We start from the raw sequence: 20,635 nt of genomic DNA on the forward strand, positions 1-20,635 counted from the left end.
ACCTGCTGAGGGGCCTGAGCCGGTAACCGCAGGGACATAGACAACGGGGAGGACCCACGCTCCCACGGGCAGGACAAAGGCAGTGCGCAGAGCCCTGGACGGCGGAAAGGACGGGGGCCCGGCCCGGAGGAGCTGAGGGGCCCGGCATTCCCGGTCACTGAAGCAGGACGCAGTAGTCATTGAGGGGACTGGCGTGGATTGGACCGAGGGTGCCTCACAGTGCCGCAGAGGACCTGGGGCTGCCGCAGGTGGTGAGCGGGGTAGTACGGTCGAGGGGCCTTGCCTCCTCCTTGGCATGGCGGGCAGCAGAGGTGGACGGAAGGGGGAGTGCACGCTCCCCAAACTCCTCTGCAGAACGCAACACAGAGCCGACAGAGGGCTGCCGTCGCCTAGTTCCTCCGGAGGCCCGGGGGGGGCTGCTGACGGAGAGCCTCCGGTCACCAGGTCCTTTATGGAGTCCCTTTTTAGCTCCCTCAGGGAGGTCTTCCAAACCCTGAAAACCGAAGTGGCTGGGGAGGTGCGAGAGCTACGCCGGGAGATGGATGGCTTGGGAGAAAGAGTGGCCACGGTGGAAGACGCTGGCCAGAGGCGAGACGAAGAGTTCGAATCCCTGCAGCAGGAGGTGTTGCGCCTCCGGGACCAGCAGATTGACCACAAGGCACACGCCGAGGATCTCGAAAACAGATCTCGGAGGAACAACGTCCGGGTTCGAGGAGTGCCGTCCAAAGAAGAAAGGGCGGATGCAGCGGGATATTTACGAGACCTGTTTCGGGAGGTTCTGGGCGAGGAGGAGGACTTCCCCATCCGCATCGACAGGGCGCACAGGGTGGGCCCCCCACGGAGAGCATCAGCGCCGTCCCCGGACATTCTCGCCTTTCTCCCGGACTTCCCACTCAAGGAACGCATTCTGGCAGAGGCACGGAAGCGGCAGTCACTGACCTTCAGAGGACACCCGGTGGCCCTCTACCAAGACTTATCGGCCATCACACTTCAAAAACGGAAATCTTTTAAAATTGCTACGGACTTTCTCAGAGAACACGGAACGCCGCATGCTTGGGGACACCCCTTTCGACTAATCTTCAGGTGGAACGGTACTATGCATCACCTCCGCTCCTTGCAGGAAACGTGTGGAGTCCTGGGCATCACCGCAACAGAGGAGGATGACACGACAATACAGCGATGGGGGCGCTCCGGGGGGGACGGCTGGCAGCGAGTGTCCAGGAGGCGGACCCGTGGGCGCTCCGGGAGACCGGACTCGCCCACCATCAGAGCTAGCATGGAAAGCGCGGTGATGGAAGTGGCGGAGAACACCGGCGCCTCCGATGTGGCGCTAACTGCATGAATCACTCCGGGGGGAGAACGCTTTCGCCATCTTCAATTTGCAGGTTTGGGGGCTGGAGGGGGGGGGGTGAGCGGGGAGGAACGGGTGGCTGGACGTCCACTTGAATATATTGCCACAGTTTGGTTTCCAGGGGGACTGGACTTGGACTATGGGGATCTGGGGCTGGGGGACGGGAAGGGGGAGATTGGGGAGGGACAGCCCTAAGTTAATGGCACGTTGCCAGGGGAAGGGGCTGGAGGGCGGGCGGGGGGGTAGTTGGGGGGGAAGGAGTGGGGTGGGGGAGGGGGGGAGGAGGGCTCATGAAACGAGAGGGAGGGAGATCACGGCGGGAGGGGGGGTCGTCCAGTGCGTGCACAAAGTCCCGATTATGGTGGCGACGCTCGGGGCCCGAGTCAAGGGGCTGCAGAGGGGAGGCATGGCTACATGGCGGCAGCTGTCTCATCCAAAGATGGCCAAGACTCTTAACATTGTGACGCTTAACGTCAGGGGCCTCAATAATCCAGTCAAACGGAGGGCGGTTCTGTCCCTCTTAGAGAACACCCAGGCTGATATCTGTCTGCTTCAGGAGAAGCACCTCTTACCCCGAGACTGCCTCAGGCTCCGATCCCGCGCGTTCCCCTCGCAGTTCTTCTCGTCTAGCGGCACGAAAACGGCGGGGGTGGCGATTCTGGTGGCCCGACGCTTTAGAGGAGAGGTTCTCAATAAACAGGCGGAACAAAAGGGCAGGCTATTGGCCGACAAGTTCAGAATAGCGGGCCTCTCTGTTACAATAGGGTCTCTCTACAGCCCGAACGACCGGCAGGAACCCTTCCTTAGATCTGCCATGGGGGAGGTCATGGCCTCGCCTGACAGGCATATTATTGTCGGAGGCGATTATAACATGGTCTTCGACACGGCCCTTGACAGGTCGGCGCACCGCTCCCCGCAGGTGGGGGAGTTCTCGGCCGGATGCAAGGCCCAGTTGGTGGAGATGGATCTACATGACCTATGGCGCCGCTTGCACCCCACCGCTAGGGATTACTCCTACTACTCACACGCACACAAAACGTACGCGCGGCTAGACCGCTTTCTGGTCACGGGACCAATGAACTCCTTGGCCACGTCGGCAGAGATGGGGGTGATCTCCATGTCGGATCATGCCCCAGTCATGGCGATGTTTACCTTGCCACCGGTGTTTAGCACCCCACGGATCTGGCGGCTCCGAGACTCCTTACTCTATAGGAAGGAGGTGGTCGCGCAAGTCACGGCAGCGATCCGGGACTACCTCTCACACAACGGGGGTTCCGACACATCTAGCGCGACCCAATGGGCAGCTTTGAAAGCAGTCCTACGAGGGGAATTTATCGCGATCTCCGCGGCGGATAATAAGGCCCGGCGGCAGAAGCGGGAGGAACTCACCCAGAGGGTCCGTGAGCTGGAGCAAATGCACTGCAGGACGGGGGCCCCCTGGGTCTGGCGGCAGCTCAAGGAGGCGAGAAAGACACTGACGGCGCTAGACATGGACCGCGCGGAGTATGCGGCGCTGCGTTTAAAGCATGCCTACTACACGGGGGGAGACAAATGCGGCAGGCTACTGGCGAGTAAACTCCGGGTGGTGCGACGGAGGCAGATGGTGAAAGAGATCACCAGCCCGACGGGCTCGCCTGTCACGGAGGAGGCTGACATAGCGGAACTCTTTCGCCGGTACTATGCCGACCTCTACACCGGGGAGCCCCCAGACGCTCAAGCGACACACGAATATCTGGACTCGGTCTCTTTGACGTCCCTGACACCTTCTCAAGCGGAGACCCTAGATAAGGAAATAAGGATAGAGGAGGTGGTTTCGGCCATCGCTCGTCTCAAGCATGGTAAGTCCCCGGGACCAGACGGCTACACGTCCCTATTCTACAAAACATTTTGTACGACACTAGCACCGGTCCTCACGCGCCTTTTTAACGCTTTCGCTGAACCAGGGGCCATTCCGGCGGATTTGCTGCAGGCGTCCCTGGTGGTCCTACCCAAACCGGGGAAAGACAGAACACAGTGCGGGTCATATAGGCCGATATCTCTTTTAAACATTGACCTCAAGTTGTACACCGGTATATTGGCGGCGCGCCTGGCTCCACATCTGCCGGGCCTTCTAGATCCGGATCAGGCGGGTTTCGTTCCCGGAAGGCAGACGGTGGACAACACCAAGAGGATTACCCACCTCATTGAAAAAGCGTCACGGATCCCAGGGGAGAGAATGTTGCTAGCGGTAGATGCTGAGAAAGCGTTCGACCGCGTCCACTGGCCTTATCTAGAACAGGTACTGTTGAAAATAGGGATGGGGGACAAGTTTTGCCGCATGATATTCAATTGCTACCGGTCCCCGACGGCCGTGGTGCGAGTAAACGGGCATAGTTCCAAGAGCTTTGCCATCGAGAGAGGCACAAGGCAGGGATGCCCGCTGTCGCCCCTACTCTTTGCTCTCTACATGGAGCCCTTTGCGCAGCGGATCCGGAATAATGTGGCGGTAAGAGGGGTGAAATTTGGTGGTTTTTGCCACACAGTCAGCCTATACGCTGATGACGTCGTACTGTCCCTCGAAGACCCGCTGCGGGCCTTGCCGGCGTGCATAGCGGAGCTAACTGCTTTTGCGAAGGTCGCGGGATTCAAAATGAATATGGGGAAATTGGTAGCTCTAGACCTTTCTCTCTCACAGACAACTAGAACTCTTTTACAACATCGGGTGCCGATAGTCTGGTAGTCGGATACTGTACCCTATCTGGGAATTATGTTGGCCCCCACTTTACCCGCTATGGTCGCGACGAACTACACCACCCTGGGCAAGAAAATAAAGGAGGAACTGATCCGATGGGACCGCGACACCCTCTCACTGCTGGGCAGGGTGGCAGCGGTCAAGATGATGATTCTACCCCAGATTTTGTATCTGTTCCGAGCGCTACCGCTCCAGCCTCCGGCCGGGTGGATCCAGAAAATGCAGGCTGACCTCGCACGCTTTATATGGCAGGGCAAGAAACCTCGGATGAGGAGAGCGCTCTCGATGCTGGCACCGGAGGCGGGCGGACTGGGAATACCGGACCTCCGCAAATATTTTCAAGCGACGCAGTTGCGCTATTTAGTAGAATGGAGCAAGTGGGAGTCCGACAAACACTGGCTCTTCCAGGATCAGGCGGTTGCGGGCAGGCCTCTACAGGAGGTGCCGTTCCTGCGTAGGGCGCACCGCCCCGCTAACCTATACGCCTCCTTTATCACCCGAGTTCCGCTGCGGGTATGGGACGCCACCAGCATCACACACGGCCTCACGACCTTTCCTTCGCCGCTGACACCCCTGGTGGATAACCCTGATTTTACCCCGGGGATGGAACGGGGTGCGTTCGCTCACTGGCGTGCGGCGGGCTGCAGGGCTTTATGTCATCTGTACGATACAGAAGGGGTGATTCCCTTTCGGAGCTTCCGACAGGTATACACATTCCAAGAGACCGAGAGGATGCGCTACACGCAGGCGCGTCACTGGGCGCTACACCCTCAGGTGCGAGAGTCGGCGGACAGACGACTCCTTCCTTATGAGCGCTGGCTCCTGTCGTAGACCTCGGATACTAAGCTCATAAGCGACCTCTACCAGTTTCTCCAAACGCCCCCGTCACATCATTATAACCCTGGGAGGGAGCGATGGGAAAAGGAATTAGGCAGAGCCCTGAGTCACGAGGAATGGGAACAGATAGCCTACAGGGCTCGGCACTCGGCATACCACACAGGCCTCACGGAGACCTTCACTAAAGTCTCGATTTATTGGTATTACACCCCAGAACGCATCCACGCTATGGATCATAGTAAAGAGGATACGTGCTGGCGGGGATGTGGGCAGGTGGGTACGCTTTCGCATATCCTATGGGATTGCCCTCTCCTGGGCACCTATTGGCAGGAGGTACTAGATGACGTAGATTCCCATTTTGAAGTCGAGCTGCCGCGCCTGCCGGTCTATATTTTGCTAGGCCTCCCGAATCAGCTTATGTACCCCTTAAAATCCCGCAGAGGGAGGCAGATAGCCATCGCATTGGGGTCGGCGGTTCAGAATATCCTGATACACTGGCGCACGGCCACGCCTCCCTCGGTCACGGGCTGGCTCCATAGACTGTGGCACGTATTGGGTATGGAGAAGATGTCGCTGGCAGCAGCGGGCGAGGCGGAACGGTTCGCGGACATATGGCAGCCGTTCCAGTCGTTACTGGTCACGGAATTTAGAGAACTGACCTGTCCACGCTATCTTCGGCTTCTGAGGCTTGCCACGCAGGAGGAGAACGCCTCTTGACGGCAACTGACACGGGCCAACTGAGAGGGACTGAGGGTGATTTCCAGGTATGCCTGACGACACGCACTGGACGACGAGGGAGGGGGGAGGGCAGAGGGAAGGGGTAGTTAGGGGTGGGGTTGCTGGATAGGTGGGGGGAAAGTTTGGGGGAATGTTTGTAGTTCTTCCCTTTTGTTTTGGTTCAGGAAGTATCGAAGCGGAGGATGCCCTTTAGGGCAGACCATGGTCACGAAGCCTTACGCCCAGAATGGAATCTTAGCCTTCCCAGGGGAATATCCCTCCCGGGTAAGCACATGGCGGGGAGGTTCCCCACGGGCGGGCTCCACTGGATAGCATGAGGGGGAGAATGGTCAGAGTCGCCCTGCGGAGAATTCGGAGATCCGCTTGAACCTTGCAGTTAAGACGCGGCCGGCCCCACGGGGTTGTAGGTGACATGCTGTGTTTAAGGGGGATCCGCCTATGGGGTGCGGGTTGGGATCCTGGGGGGTTGACTTACAGGAGCTGTGATCCGCCGGCCCGAAGGGTTGTAGGCGCCAGCTGCTGCTGCCGCTCCGATACTTGGTTTTCTTTAATAAAAACAGATTTAATCATAAAGCTAAGAATGGGTTTTGAAGGCACAGTGCTCAAATGGTTCGAATAATTCCTCTCGGGCAGATCACAGATGATCAAAATAGCAAATTGTCTCTCCACTTCAATAGCTGTTGGACAAGGCGTCCCTCAAGGTTCAATCCTCGCGCCCACACAGTGCAACCTCTACATTGAACAGCTGGGAAATCGCCTAAAAAAATCTGAGATCCATTATCACCTATATGCGGATGACACCCAAACTATCTAAAGGTATTTCCCATTCATGACATTTCAATCCTCAACACCACTTTCAACTCCATCCACCACTGGCTGTCAACTCATCAGCTAATACCGAATCCTTCCAAAACAGAATTATTTCTCCTCTCGACCTCACTATCTCCTCCTCCTATCCAATCTTGGATGAACAATCTGAACATTCTCAACAACAAGCCTACGATTGTTGACAGTGCCAAATCTCTAGGCGCCATCCTAGACAAAAGGCTCAACTTATAGTTCAATATTAATACCATCGCCAAGAATGCACACTACCAACTGTGCCTTCTCTGAGGGGGTTCGGCGCTTCTTTCCTGAGCAAGACCTAAAAACCTTGGTCCAATCATTGATTCGTTCCAGATTGGACTACTGCAACTCTCTCCTTGCTAGCCTCCCCAAATTCCACCTTTCCTCTCTAAAATCCATCCTCCACTCAGCAGCTCGCTTCGTATATGGGGCTAAAAGAAATTACCACATCACACCCATACTGTTATCTCTTTGCTGGCTTCCTATCGATGCAAGGTCAATTTACAAGACTCCCTGTATCACCCACAAAGCCTTGCACACCTCCACCCCTTGCTGTCTGGCTAATAAACTCAAAATCTCAGGCGGCTCTAGACCTTCACGCACTGCGGAAAATGTACTGCCCAAAACCTCCTACCTTCAAAAGGGAAAGATTTATGGCTCAATCCTTCTCTGGTAATGCGACCAGAATCTGGAACTCACTTCCTCCATCCCTCCGAACCACCACCTCTTTCAGTACCTTCAAAATAGATCTTAAGACTCTCCTCCTCCAAAGACACTTTCTGGAATAACTCAACCTATTTCTTGATCCTTATCGCCACCTTCCACTCACATAAGGTCAACTTGCAAACAGGTAATTTACTCCTATTTTAACCTAAAGCTTTTTTTTTACAATATAAATATTCAACTTGTTTGCGTTGTAACGTTAGCGTGTTTATTCTATATTGTGTACCTTTGTAACGGTTTATTTGTAACTTTTTAGCGTGTTTTGTCTATCTTGTTCACCGTTGGTAACTTACCTGGTTCTTTTGTAAGGTGCCCTGACACCTTTGTGTAAAGTTTGCGCTATATAAAACCGCATCAAATAAATAAATAAAACAGATATCTCTGAATTCCAGTCTGCCTACCTTATCAGTGATGCTAGCTGATCCCATACCATCTGCTATGTTAAATCACAGGGGGCTCAAGCCTGGGGGTCATTTTGGGCGCCATCTTTGTTTGGGACACCTCAGCCAGCGGCGGCCGCCATCTTGGAGCGGACTCGCACGCTCAGGGCTGATTGGAGAGCCTATTTAAGGCGGGCTTTGGCGCGGTGCTGGTCTGACCATCTACCACATCGCTGCACTCGCGCTGATACTAGCACAGAGTATTTTAATGCTGCCTGGTTTTTGTATTTAGGTTCGTTTTTCTGTTTGATTTTACCCTGCTTTTAGCCTGCTTGCCTGTAGCCTGCGCCCCTCTCTCCCCTTACCTGCATTTAAAAAAACGGCATTTTCTGCCTGCCAAGCACCACCATTTCGGTGGGTCCGGGTCCTGGGGGTCATTTTGGGCGCCATCTTTGTTTGGGACACCTCAGCCAGCGGCGGCCGCCATCTTGGAGCGGACTCGCACGCTCAGGGCTGATTGTAGAGCCTATTTACAGTCGCTCCTTCACGCGCAGCGTGACGCGCAGGTGGGCGCCTTCGCGTAGCCTGAGTCGTGCCGGAGTCCTGCCCGTCTGCGCCCGTCAGCGTCCCGGAGGCGACGGGGCGGCGGGGGAAGCTGGTCCGGTGACACACTGGCTGAGATGATCTGTTATACCTCTGTGATGTTGCGGGATTTGCGGGGCCTCTCTAGCTCCTGCCGTTCCGTTTTCCCGGGGCGATTTAGGGGTAAACGCCGTTGTCCGTGTTGTGGCTGGACGCCTTTCTGGACCCATGTTAATGTTCCTCGCCCTGCAACGGCTGGCGCACAGCATCTTTGTTTGCTGCTGAATACAAGGTCGGTAGGCTGCCATGCCCTGCATATCTACGATCTCCTTGTTAGGGAAAATCCCCTTTGCCTGCTACTTACCGAAACCTGGTTGGGAGAGGCTTCCAATCCGGATGTCTTCTCAGCCATTCCTCCGGCGTACAATATCTTCCGGCAGGATAGAGTGAAGGGTAGAGGCGGGGGAGTGGCGGTAGTGGTGAAAAAGAGCGTTTCCTGCTCAGTTCTTCCTCTTAATTCCATCGGGAGCGCTGAGTCGCTCGCCTTCACGCTCAGACTGTCCCCGGGCCAGGCCCTGAAGGGGTTGTTGGTCTACAGGCCACCAGGCCCTTTGGGTTCCTTCCTGGAAGATCTGCAGACAGCTGTCTCTGAGTTGGTGCTGACCTCACAGCACTGCGTCATGGCTGGTGATTTCAACCTCCACCTTGACGTAGCGGATGACTCGGATGCGGTCAAACTGTTGGATATTACATCTCCACTGGGATTGTTACCGTTCGTGTCGGGGCCAACCCATGAGAAGGGGCATACCCTGGATCAGGTGTTTTCATCTGTCCCTCTTACGGAGGTTGACACCCTGCCGGTGCTCTGGTCCGATCACAGGCTGATCAGATTTTCGGTGCTGGAGAGTGCGCGGCCGGATAACAGTGCCTCAGTCTTGTCTAGACCGACCTCGAGAGCGCTGCACAGAGTGACACCTGACATGCTGGAACAGGCGCTTCTGGATCACCCATGCCATCTTTCGGGCGATCTGGATAGCGACACTGAGGCTCTGCAGCGGTGGCTCATTGATAGGCTGGACGATCTGGCCCCCAAGGTAGCCCTCCGATCCACGGTGGCACGGCAATCTGCACCATGGTTTACGGAGGCTCTTCGTGTGGCTCGCAGCCAATGTAAGGTGGCCGAGAGGGCCTGGCGACGTTTGTATGATGGGGAGGCTAAACTCGCCTACAAGGCGGTGGTGAAGGCCTACCATCGGGACATTCTGGGAGCTAAGAGGGACTATTTGGCTAGGAGGATCGAGGCATCCGCGAACTCCTGTAAGGAGATCTTCACCATTGTGAAGGAGTTCACGACCCCTAGTTCCCAATCGCCCCCTCTAGTTTCTTCAGATACGTGGGCAGGTGATCTGGCCGGCTTCTTCACTAATAAGATCAAGGCGATTCAGGCCTCCTTTGTGGAAGGACCGGAGGATGGAAGCGGCGTCTCCGGGGCTGGGTGCGGATTTCCGCACACACCGACGGCGGTGCTGTCTGATTTTCCTGCTGTTTCCAGCGATGTGTCCAGGCAGCTGTTGGCCAATTTGAAATCTGGCTCGCCACTTGACCCCTGCCCCGCCAAATTTTTGGCTGGGATGGCGGAGGTGGTGAATCCGCTGGTTAATCCCATCCTCAACGCCTCGCTGAGGGAGGGGAGGGTCCCCAGCTCTTGGAAGAGAGCGATGGTGATCCCCCTCCTAAAGAAACCGGGTCTCGACGTCGAGGTTCTGGCCAACTATAGGCCAATTTCACTTCTTCCGGCCCTCACGAAGATCACGGAAAAACACATCCACGGTGTCCTGTCGCGCTTTCTGGAAGCTAACAATCTGCTCCATCCATCTCAATCCGGTTTCCGTCCTAATTTTAGTACGGAAACGGCATTGCTAGAGGTCACTGAGATCATCAGGGAGACTCTTGATGTCGGCGGGAGGGCGATGCTGGTCATGTTAGATCTATCGGCGGCCTTCGACACCGTCCCCCACAGGGCGCTCTTAGAGAGGCTTTATGACATCGGCCTTAGGGGGACGGCGCTCAGGTGGTTTACATCCTTCCTTGAAGGCCGCCGCCAGACGGTCTGGGTTTCCCAGAGCTCTGCCGAGATGCCGCCATTGGGAGTTGGGGTTCCACAGGGATCTGTGTTGAGCCCCACGTTGTTTAACATCTTTATGTCCCCTTTGGCGGCCTTGGTGGAAGCATATGGGGCCCAGATCATCTCTTACGCCGACGACACGCAACTCCTCTTCACATGCGGGAAAGACCAGGAGTTTGATGGAGGGAGAATTCGGGACTGTCTTACATTGGTCTTTGACTGGTTCCAACGGAGCAGTCTAAGGGCCAACTCGAGCAAGTCCGAGGTTCTGTTTTTTGGTTGCGGTGTCGATCCGGAGTGGCAGCATTGGTGGCCGTCCGACATGAGCCCTCCTGCACAGTCTTCCTTGGTGGCTAAAAACCTGGGTGTCAAGCTGGACAACCAGCTATCGCTGCGAACACACATTCTGGGTCTGGCTGGCACCTGTTATGGAATTTTGAAAATGCTCCGTAAATTCCTGCCCCTGCTGTCTGAGGAGCACAGGCGTATTACTGTGCAGGCTCTCGTCGGTTCGAGGCTTGATTATGCTAATGCCCTCTTCCTTGGCCTCCCTGATTACCTAGTTCAGCGCCTACAGGTGGTACAGAACTCTGCCGCCCGGGCTATCTTTGGCCTGCGTAGACGAGCCCGAGCTTCCGGGCTGCTTCAGGCGCTACATTGGCTGCCTGTCCGGAAGCGGATCCAGTTTAAATCCCTGACTCTGATGCACAAAGCCCTGTTTGGATCAGGGGCTGGATACCTGCGGCGGAGACTAGCCTTCTATCGACCAGTCCGCTCCTTGCGCTCGGAATCCCTTTACAAAGCGGTGGTCCCTCGGGTGAGGAAGGCCCGCACGGGAGGGCGCTCTTTCAGCTGCAAAGTCCCACAGCTGTGGAACTCGCTTCCTCTTTCGCTGCGCAGCACTGTCAATTTGTTCCAGTTCAGGAAGAGCCTGAAGACCTGGCTTTTTAATCTTTAGGCTGTTCTTATTGCTTCAGTTTCAGTTCTTTTTCTCATTCTTTTGCTGTGTTGTGTTATTTTTATTCTGAGATGCAGGTGGAAAGCGCCGGGACACTCTTTTCGAGTAGCCGTGCGCTATAAAAGAACGCTGTAACATAACATAACATAACAAGCCAGTGAATGGAATCAAATATGCTTCCATCTGTAGGTTTCTTCTCTTTGAATGGCTTCTGGGAGTTTAAGGTGTGACTGCAAGTCACAAAAGCAAGGAAACAATGAGGTCTACAGCAGTTGTTCGGACGTATCCAAGGAGAAGCCTTGTGTGTGCAGCGCTCTTCCTGAGAAGCCTCTGCACCTCACAGGTTGAAGGCACAGCTTATTTTTGAAGGCCAACAGGCCAGACAGAAGGTTGCATCACTAAGTGACACCTTCATTGGTGATTCAGAAATAAACATGTCCGAATAACATGCATGCTATTGGGTTGATGCCGGAAGATTCCCAGGATTCTTAAGCGCATGAAGGGGTCAGGCTCCACACTAATTTTCTCTGGGATCCTGGCCTACAGCTGTCCTTGAGGTCCTGATGGCCATGGTCTACAGGGTGTTCGCGAACTAGTAAATGCTCACTCCTTGTCCACCACAAGGACCTCCCCTCTCACTGCTTGGTGAAGACATAATAAGGAGAGAAATTACATGCAAAGAGGGGTTGAGGCAATAGACCACCGCATCTACCAACAAAATTGGGCAAAGTTTTAAATACTCAATGTGGTGCGCAGAACCAGAAGTTCAACCCCTTTCAACTTCTAAGGGAGAGAGTCTGGCTACTGTTGTAAAGCGTTGGTCAAAATAAGAAAAAGAATAAAGAACTTTCATCTATATACATCACAAGCATACTGTGTCTGTGAATAATATGAGAACTGTGCTGAATTCTCATTCAAATTGAGCTATAGTCTTTGATACTTATGGGTTGCTGAAATGTTACCGAATAATAGGGAGAGCCACTGGAAATATGTGGCAAAAGAGCACCAAACTATGTGGCAGCATTTTCTAAATCATGCAGCAAGACAAGGCAAATTATGCAGCATAAGGTGGCACGTTTTTGATAGTATTACTTCATTATTTTGTCATCTTTTTCACATGGTAATACTGTCTGTGCAAATATTTCTTCTCATTAGTACCAATTTAATAACTGAAAGATGACCAGTCAATTTATGTGAACTCGTTGTCACCTTTTTAGTAACTCTTGATCTGTTTGCGCTAGAAACCATTTCTTTTGCTAAAATCTGCAGATTATGCAGCAGATGATGGATTATATGTCAAATAAGGCAAATCCATGATTAGGAGGAAAAAAACGCCGCCGCAGAGTCAGATAATTCCAGTGGCCCTGATTATAGGGCAATGTGTAGACTATTCACCTGTGCTCTGTCCTATCCCAAATCCTATTAGAATTCAGATGTGTTAGCCAAAATGAATCCTAAAAATATTCATCTGACTCATGTGCCCATCCTGGCTTTATCCTGTGGCCTCTATTGTAGAGGTTTAGCTTGTCTCTTCTGATGGTGAATGGACACCTCTTGGGGTGTGATTTCGCTTTCTGTATTTGAATGTCTTTGAGTCATTTTGGTTATCCCATCTATTTCTCGAATAAATTCCATACATCTTATAATTGTGTAGCATCCCCTTCTAGGGCAGGGGGTTTTAAGATGGCCCGTCTAGAAATTATGTTTGCAGCAGCTACAAAACGTCATCTTTGTGATGGTCATACCATTTCCTGTGCACCCAAGTATATCACAGGTTCCCTTTGTGAATTGTTCTCAAAAGACTTTCAGACAGCACTTAGGGCCATATTTACAAGGGCTTTATATCCGCTTTTAGCCAAAGAAACTGAGATAAAACCAGCGCCCTATTTACAAGAGGGTACTAACATGCATAATTGCATGTTAGCACCCTTTTTCCCAACGCCTCCCTTTGCATCTCCAATGAGATGCAAAGTGGGTGTTACTGGGCGTACCCCGGATGGACTACCTTGCAAATATCGCTGATGTTTACATGGAAAACCAGCGATGTTCCCTGCAAAGGGCGATAACCTCGCTATCTCTGGAATTTTTATCGCCCTGGAGAAGCGCGTTGTTAATAACGTGCTACCAGGGCGATAAATTCCAGAGATAGCCTGCGATAATATTATTATCGCTAAGCACGGCCAGCGATAATTATTGCTGGCCGTTGATAATATGCCACTTAATTTGTAAGAGAATGAGTGCCGGTGCCCGGAGATCTACTCAGAGGCTGGCAGCCAGTGAGAATAAATATTGGCGCTCTCTATGCCAAGCCTGCGGAGTATTAATCTACCTCAGTCCTCTTGAATCCACTCGCAGCTCCCTCGTTTCTTTCGTGTGTCCCCCCTCTTGCTCTCGGTAAATGTCTAATGCAGAAGTGCCAGTCCCTGAAAATGACTGCTGAATTTTTTTTTTCCTGCCCTGTCTTATGGAACAGGCGATTTTTCACCTGGCTCGATGCAGCCGGGCTGGAGAAACCTAAGTTTGCATGTGTGTTTTGTTCAGCCTGAGACAGCCGGCTAAACACACATGAGCACTTAGGAAGTGCACGTAGCACTCCTCCTCCCCCTCCCATACCTCGGCCTCGCCCCTCCCTACACCGCTGGATCATAGCCAGCAAATGCAAAATGCAAGAACATCGTTTCATTTTTCATTTGCTGGCTCTGAGCTAGGGGGTGGGGTTACGCTCCTCCGCCATTGTGGAGGAGAAGCCGCTGTGTGTAACACTCTTTTCGGGTTATTGGTTTTCTTTTCTTTATCAGTAAATTGTTTAGCTAATTCAGCAGGAACTTTTCTGCATCCACTTTTGTGGAACGAAAATATCTCTGCCCCTCTCCAGCCTTTGAAGGCTCTTCTCTCTCTACAGAACAATTGGACAGGATGTTTGGGTTTTTAATCTTCTTAACACCACAACCCAGAATTTATTCTATCTGGTCCCAATGCCTGTCCATAAGGTTTGCACATTAGATCAGATTTGTTCATTGTGCATGAGATAGCACCCACCTTTCCTCTATTCACTCCTCTGCTAGACATTTTTGGCTCCTCATTGCTGCTTTGATACTCTTAGGCTACCCTTCCAATACAAAATATAATGCCTAGACAACTTTTAAAACGTTTCCTACTATGTATGTGTGCTGGACAGTGCAGCATCATGCAAAGCGGAAAAGAAAGGAGAAATAAAAACATTTCTCCTTTTAGCTCCAGCTTTGAAATGGTGTAAAAGTTTGATGCAAAACCCAGTCTCAAATTTTGGGTATTTAGGGGTTTTCATCAAAAAGCATGGGTGGTTGCACGGGAACACCCATGTAATGCCCCCTTGACTGCCATTTCCAGTGAAAAGCAAGTCTTGCGCAGGAAAGTAAATAACAAAAGAAATATTTTGCGCTGCTTTGAGTCACCTTTGTGACACAAATACAGCACAAAACATTAATAAATCTGGCCCTGAGAGTCTATCAACAGCAGAGTCTAATCCATAGGAAACAAGAGAAGAATCTTCTCTCTTTACAAAACATGGAGAACCACGGGAGATTTGTGATTGGAGTCTCCCAAAGCACAGCCAGAACCAAAGGAAAGGAGGAGAGGAAAGTCTCTCTGCAGTACAGCAAGAACCACAGGAAATGTGTGATGGGAGTCTCAAATCACAGCCAGAACCACAGGAAACAGGAGGGTGGTCCTTTCTCTACAGCACAGTCAGAACACAGGAAATGTTTGATGGGAGTCTCTCAAATCACAGCCAGAACCACAGGAAACGAGAGACGGGGTTCCTTTCTCTACAGCACACTCAGAACACAGAAGAAATGTGTCATGGGAGTCTCTCAAAGCACGGTCAAAACCACAGGAAACGAGAGAAGGGGTTCCTTTTTCTACAGCACAGTCAGAACACAGGAAATGTGTCATGGGAGTCTCTCAAAGCACGGTCAAAACCACAGGAAACGAGAGAAGGGGTTCCTTTTTCTACAGCACAGTCAGAACACAGGAAATGTGTGATGGGAGTCTCTTAAATCACAGCCAGAACCATAATGAACGAGAGAAGGGGTTCCTTTCTCTACAGCACAGTCAGAACGATGGGAGTCTCTCAAATCACAGCCAGAACCACAGGAAATGAGAGAAGCGGTTCCTTTTTCTACAGAACAGTCAGAAGACAGGAAGTGATTGATGGGAGTCTCTCAAATCGCAGCCCAAATTACAGGAACTGAGAGAAGGAGTTATTTTCTCTACAGCACAGTCAGAACACAGGAAATGTGTGATGGGAGTCTTCAAAGCACAGGAAACGAGAGAAGGGGATCTCTCTTCTGTGCAGTAAATACCACAGGAACTGAGAGAAAGGCGACCCTCCTTAGTAATGCTAAAGATTGAGGAAATTAGATAATTGACTTTCTACCTTTAGCACACCCAAGAGCATCAAGGAATAAGACACCCCAGGAACATAAAAGCTTGGCCACAGCACAACCTAGACATCAGGAAGTGGGAGATGTGACCCCTTTGCCCTTAGTCCAAGCTCTAAAATAAAACTATAGCGTGTGCAACAGTTTCTTGAGGCGGTAGAGAGCTATAGACTCACCTGGTGCTTGGAGCCTGGTTGTGATCTGAGCCACCATTGAGGTGTACCACCTGTACCACCTGTACTTATTGCCTCTTCTCCACCCACGTCCAATACCACCCCCCCCCCTTTCAGACCTGGATTACTTTTGTGTGTTGAGTGAGAAATGCATTCTAAGTACAGATGCATTTATCAATTTCTCACATTCACCTCTACGGGTGCTGCCCAAAATGAGCAAATATTGACTCCTTGCAGTTCTCACCAAGGAAGATGGAAACATATCAGTAAATCTTGAAAATGCATCTTTGTGAAAATACAATGATGTTTGACTTAAAAGCCCTTCTGGACTGTGAGAGGAAAGCTGTGGAAAAACATTTGGACTGGGAGGGGTTTTTCATATTAAATATTTGACATTATACTGACATTAACACGAGAGCATACACATGACATTAAGTGTGTTTATTCATGTTTAGAGTCACCGCATCTTATGTAGGCCTGTGTCTAAAATGGCCAACGATCCAATCTACTATATCTGCTGTGAGTAGGGAAATAGCAGGTGAGCTCTGTCTTTGTAGGGTCAGTGGCCCTCCATATATCACAGAGTCCCAGATTAGAGACAGTCTCCTGTAGGGAAAGTGTCATTTTAGGTTTGGTATGCAGGAGGGGAGGTTCTTCTGTCTTCTGTCACCAGCCCAGACCACTGGTCCCTCCAAGGTCGGTGAGACAACATTCTGGACCTTGGGGAAGAATTGCCCATCATGTACGTTATGCGCATACATATTTACCAGAGCTATGTCTACACCATTGAGTCTCCTCCGTATCAGTATCAACCGCCCCTCAACATCGGCTTCCACACAGGTCAGATCAAAAGGGACCCCGGCGTTATCCAAATAAGGACTCCCCCGGTATATTGATCATCAGGGGAGTAAAACTGCTCTTTCCTCCTTTTAGCCAATTTGCCAGCCTCGATGTCGAAGAGGTGAGACTTCTGCAGACATGTGATATGAATAGCATTCCGGTTCAGGAACGACAATACTCTATACTTTTTTATGTAGGTACCCATAAGCCTCACGCTCCAGGATATAAACTTGTATGGGCCTGGACTAACCATTACGATTGTAGGTGTACATGCGAATCAATATTTACCCCTGCAATATGTTGGCATGGACCCAAAGGTCAACTTAGCAAACCTAAAGTGACCCCCCTCCTGCACATGTATAACATAACTGCATTCGTGTACAAGTCCAATCGCTTCAGTGTCAGGACGATCAACGCTACACCCAGAGTCCCAACAGACATTGACATGTATCAACTCAATGGGGGGGCTCCATCTACCCCTGGTGTCCCTCGACATGCAATGGTGTAAGACTCCATGCTCCCCCATAAGGGGAAGCATGCCCCCAGGACTGACCATGCCCAGGGAGCAATAATCAGTATCAACACATATAACATCTAGCATATCCTGGCTGGAGGTCCAGGACTGGTGAATCCCACGCATCTCAGTGCGGCATATCTCTGTGCAAAATTACCGCCCCTGCAACTTAATATGCGCCCCAACCAACCAACTTGTACTCCTGAGAGCAAGGATAGGAGTGTCATAACATTCAGGGATTCATTTATGAGGCCCTTTGCAACAAGGAGAAATGTTTTCATTTCTCCTCGTTTTTTCCATTTTCTATGTGTGCTGCAGGAAATCCCCTGAATTTGTTGATTTTGTGCAGGAAGGTGTCCCTTCCTCCACAAAACCTATCAGCCCGCAATGAAGGCACCCTTGCACCATGGTGCGAGGGTGCCTGCATTGGCTTATGGCATCCTGTCCTGTTGACTTCCTGCAACAGTCTCGTCCAGTGATACACGACGCTGGTCCTGCGGCGACTGAGACGCCCTTCTCCCGACATTCGATCCATTAGATTGTCGGGCCTTTGGCGCTTTACTCGCCCCATTTATCCTTAACTCAACTATTGCTGATTTATTCCTGCTGTTGGTTTTTATACCGCTGGACCCCCGGTGATGGAGTTAGCCCACCCCTGACGTTCCATGCATTAGATTCCTGCTACCAGTACGCCTTGGTTTTCCCTCGAGATAACGATTCTTTCCCTCGGTGCCTTCAGCACCGCTTAAATATTGCAACCCAGTCCTGATGACGTTCCCAATTCCACCGGATCGAAATGCCGTCGACATTTCAGCTTAATTGATGGCCTTATGGTTCCTTAAAATGAATGTGCAATCATTTTTATTGTAACTAATTGAATTCAGAACCTGCTTATTTTTCAACTATTCACTGTCACTTCACCTTGCACCGTCCCTTGCTGTTCTCACCTTGTCACTTGCGTCGCCGTTTCCGTGTCACGTACACCTTAAGCACCAAGTACAAGTTCGGGTTGTCCTTTTATAATATGGACTTTTGCATACAGTGCTGATACAACTGTTCCATCATCCTGCTCAATTAAGTGTTTGTGCGTTCCTTTGTATTTATTTAATATAATACAATGTACTTTTTTTCTAAATTTTCCTTCTCAGAGTCTTCCTTATCTCAATTGTAATGTCTTACACATGCACTTTATTTGTCTAAATTGAATGACACCAGTTGAGACTATTTGTTGTTCTTTACCCCCATAAGGGGAAGCATGCCCCCAGGACTGACCATGCCCAGGGAGCAATAATCAGTATCAACACATATAACATCTAGCATATCCTGGCTGGAGGTCCAGGACTGGTGAATCCCCCGCATCTCATTGCGGCATATCTCTGTGCAAAATTACCGCCCCTGCAACTTAATATGTGCCCCAACCAACCAACTTGTACTCCTGAGAGCAAGGATAGGAGTGTCACAACATTCAGGGACTCATTTATGAGGCCCCTTGCAACAAGGAGAAATGTTTTCATTTCTCCTCGTTTTTTCCATTTTCTATGTGTGCTGCAGGAAATCGCCTGAATTCGTTGATTTTGTGCAGGAAGGTGTCCCTTCCTCCACAAAACCTATCAGCCCGCAATGAAGGCACCCTTGCACCATGGTGCGAGGGTGCCTGCATTGGCTTATGGCATCCCATTGTGCACCAGCGCAGGGAAAAAGGGACAGGAATATGCCATATCTTATAGATATAGCACATTCCTGCCCTTTTCCTTTGAAGCGGGGCAGCGGAGCAAGATTCCTTGCGATGCTGCCCTGCGCCAAAACCTCATAAATGTGGCACCCAGTTCTTATAAAGCTGACTTCAAGCGGAGTAATGAGAGGCCCTCCAGGTCATGGCAATACGGTTTCAGGCACCGTGTTGTTAGTTCGTGGAGGAGACCTGACATCACTGCCACTAATGGGGGTCCTATCCAGCAAAGTGTTTACCTGCAGTAGAGTCTATGGTACCATCTTCTTGGACGACAATGCGGGCAATTGCACACGAATCACGCCTACCCTCGCTCCTTCACCTCAGGCGCCCACTAAAGCCCACTCATGTACGAACATGAAATGAGTCTGTACTGCTCAGTGTATGTGCTAGCATCCAGTCAGACATATCCAGCCAGAACCATACTTGCTCCGATTGTTAGAAAAAATGCAATTTGACAGCCGCTATGACTCGAAGCTCCGCTGGGTATAGTAACATGTATTTGAGGTTTATCTCCCAAAGCTTCTTTTTCATGGCTAGGAAAGTCTTGCCCTGTTCCTGGACCTTTTGAGTGTTGTCTGGGTATATAGCAATGGTATGGTTTTCAAACTATGGAACCGACTCTTCTCTGGCAGCCTATAGGATGGCATCTCTGTCACAGTAGTTAATGATTCTGGCAATGAGCACCATGAGTGGGGCCTACGGTGGCGGCAAGGGGACCAAGGCACGATGAGCTCACTCCACCACGAAGAAGTCAGAGAGGCTCCTTGGGCACAGAGCCTGACTCACCCATTCCTCAAGAAAGGTCATCCCCGAGTGGCCCTGAACCCATCAGGAAGTCTGAAGAGTATCACATTATTTCGTCGTGAATGGTCTTCAGCATCCTCCTCGCGATGTTCCAGGAAATTGGTAAGAATGGACATCTGTGACACTTGTTGCTTGAGCAGATGGACCTCCGTTTGTAGGGTGGTTATATTGGTTTCTACAGTGTCCATTTGTCTGCAACCTTGCATAAATCTGCGCTTAATAGGATAACTTCAATGGAGATCCTGGCTAATCTGTCCCTACGATGCCTCCATGGAGCCCTGTATAGCTGCCTGTAGCCCACCCTAGATGCTTCCACCTCACACTATGGGCATTGCAAACGCGACTGTTCCTGTGACACCACAGGCCCGTGCTGAATTATCCTATGCGGAGGCTGGGGTGTAGTAGTATATTGGGTGATGGTATTGCCCTATGATAGCGGTGCGGAAATGTTCTCAGGAATAAGGGCCCCAGTGGCCAGTCACTTGGACCTACACGGGAGGCATGAGAAAGGTACCCAGGACACAGTCCAACAAGTCTGCAGGCCGAGCGGGCCCAAGGAGGCCAGTGCCCCAAGGATAACCACTGGGGCAGAAGAGGAGAACCCGGGCAGCATGCATTGGGTGTCCTCAAGTGCTGCCACCCTCGGGCAATGGTGACCAGACAGGTGAGGCTTCATGTCCCCTAGGCCAATAGGAGAGCAAGCTCCCAGGATTAGGTGCTGACAGTCTTCCAGAGATACATCCAGTTTTGGAATAGCTGCACCACATGTCGGTTGGGTGTTTCCCTTGCAGTCACTGCAGTTCATCCAGCCAGGAGAGGACAATGGGTGTTCTTTCTCTAAATCTGGAGGCCAGGATGCTGCAGGGAAGCAGTATATTCT

General features: G+C 51.3%; 1 protein-coding gene across 3 annotated transcripts in view; it reads right to left on the reverse strand.

Moving 5' to 3' along the window:
• Positions 1–20,635, reverse strand: part of LOC146830438 (fucolectin-5-like) — a 141,759-nt gene that overhangs the window by 36,178 nt on the left and 84,946 nt on the right. The window contains exon 1 of one of the 3 annotated variants that reach the window (XM_085604674.1): positions 15,869–15,909. The exons of 1 other annotated variant lie outside the window; for it this stretch is intronic. The gene's annotated coding sequence lies outside the window, so the exon portion shown is untranslated. Of the gene's footprint in view, positions 1–15,868; positions 15,910–20,635 lie in introns of those variants that run through there. One more of the 3 variants, XM_085604673.1, reaches the window with a different exon arrangement.

Source organism: Triturus cristatus, chromosome 5_1, assembly GCF_964204655.1.
Source record: "Triturus cristatus chromosome 5_1, aTriCri1.1, whole genome shotgun sequence".
Taxonomy (NCBI): Eukaryota; Metazoa; Chordata; class Amphibia; order Caudata; family Salamandridae; genus Triturus; species Triturus cristatus.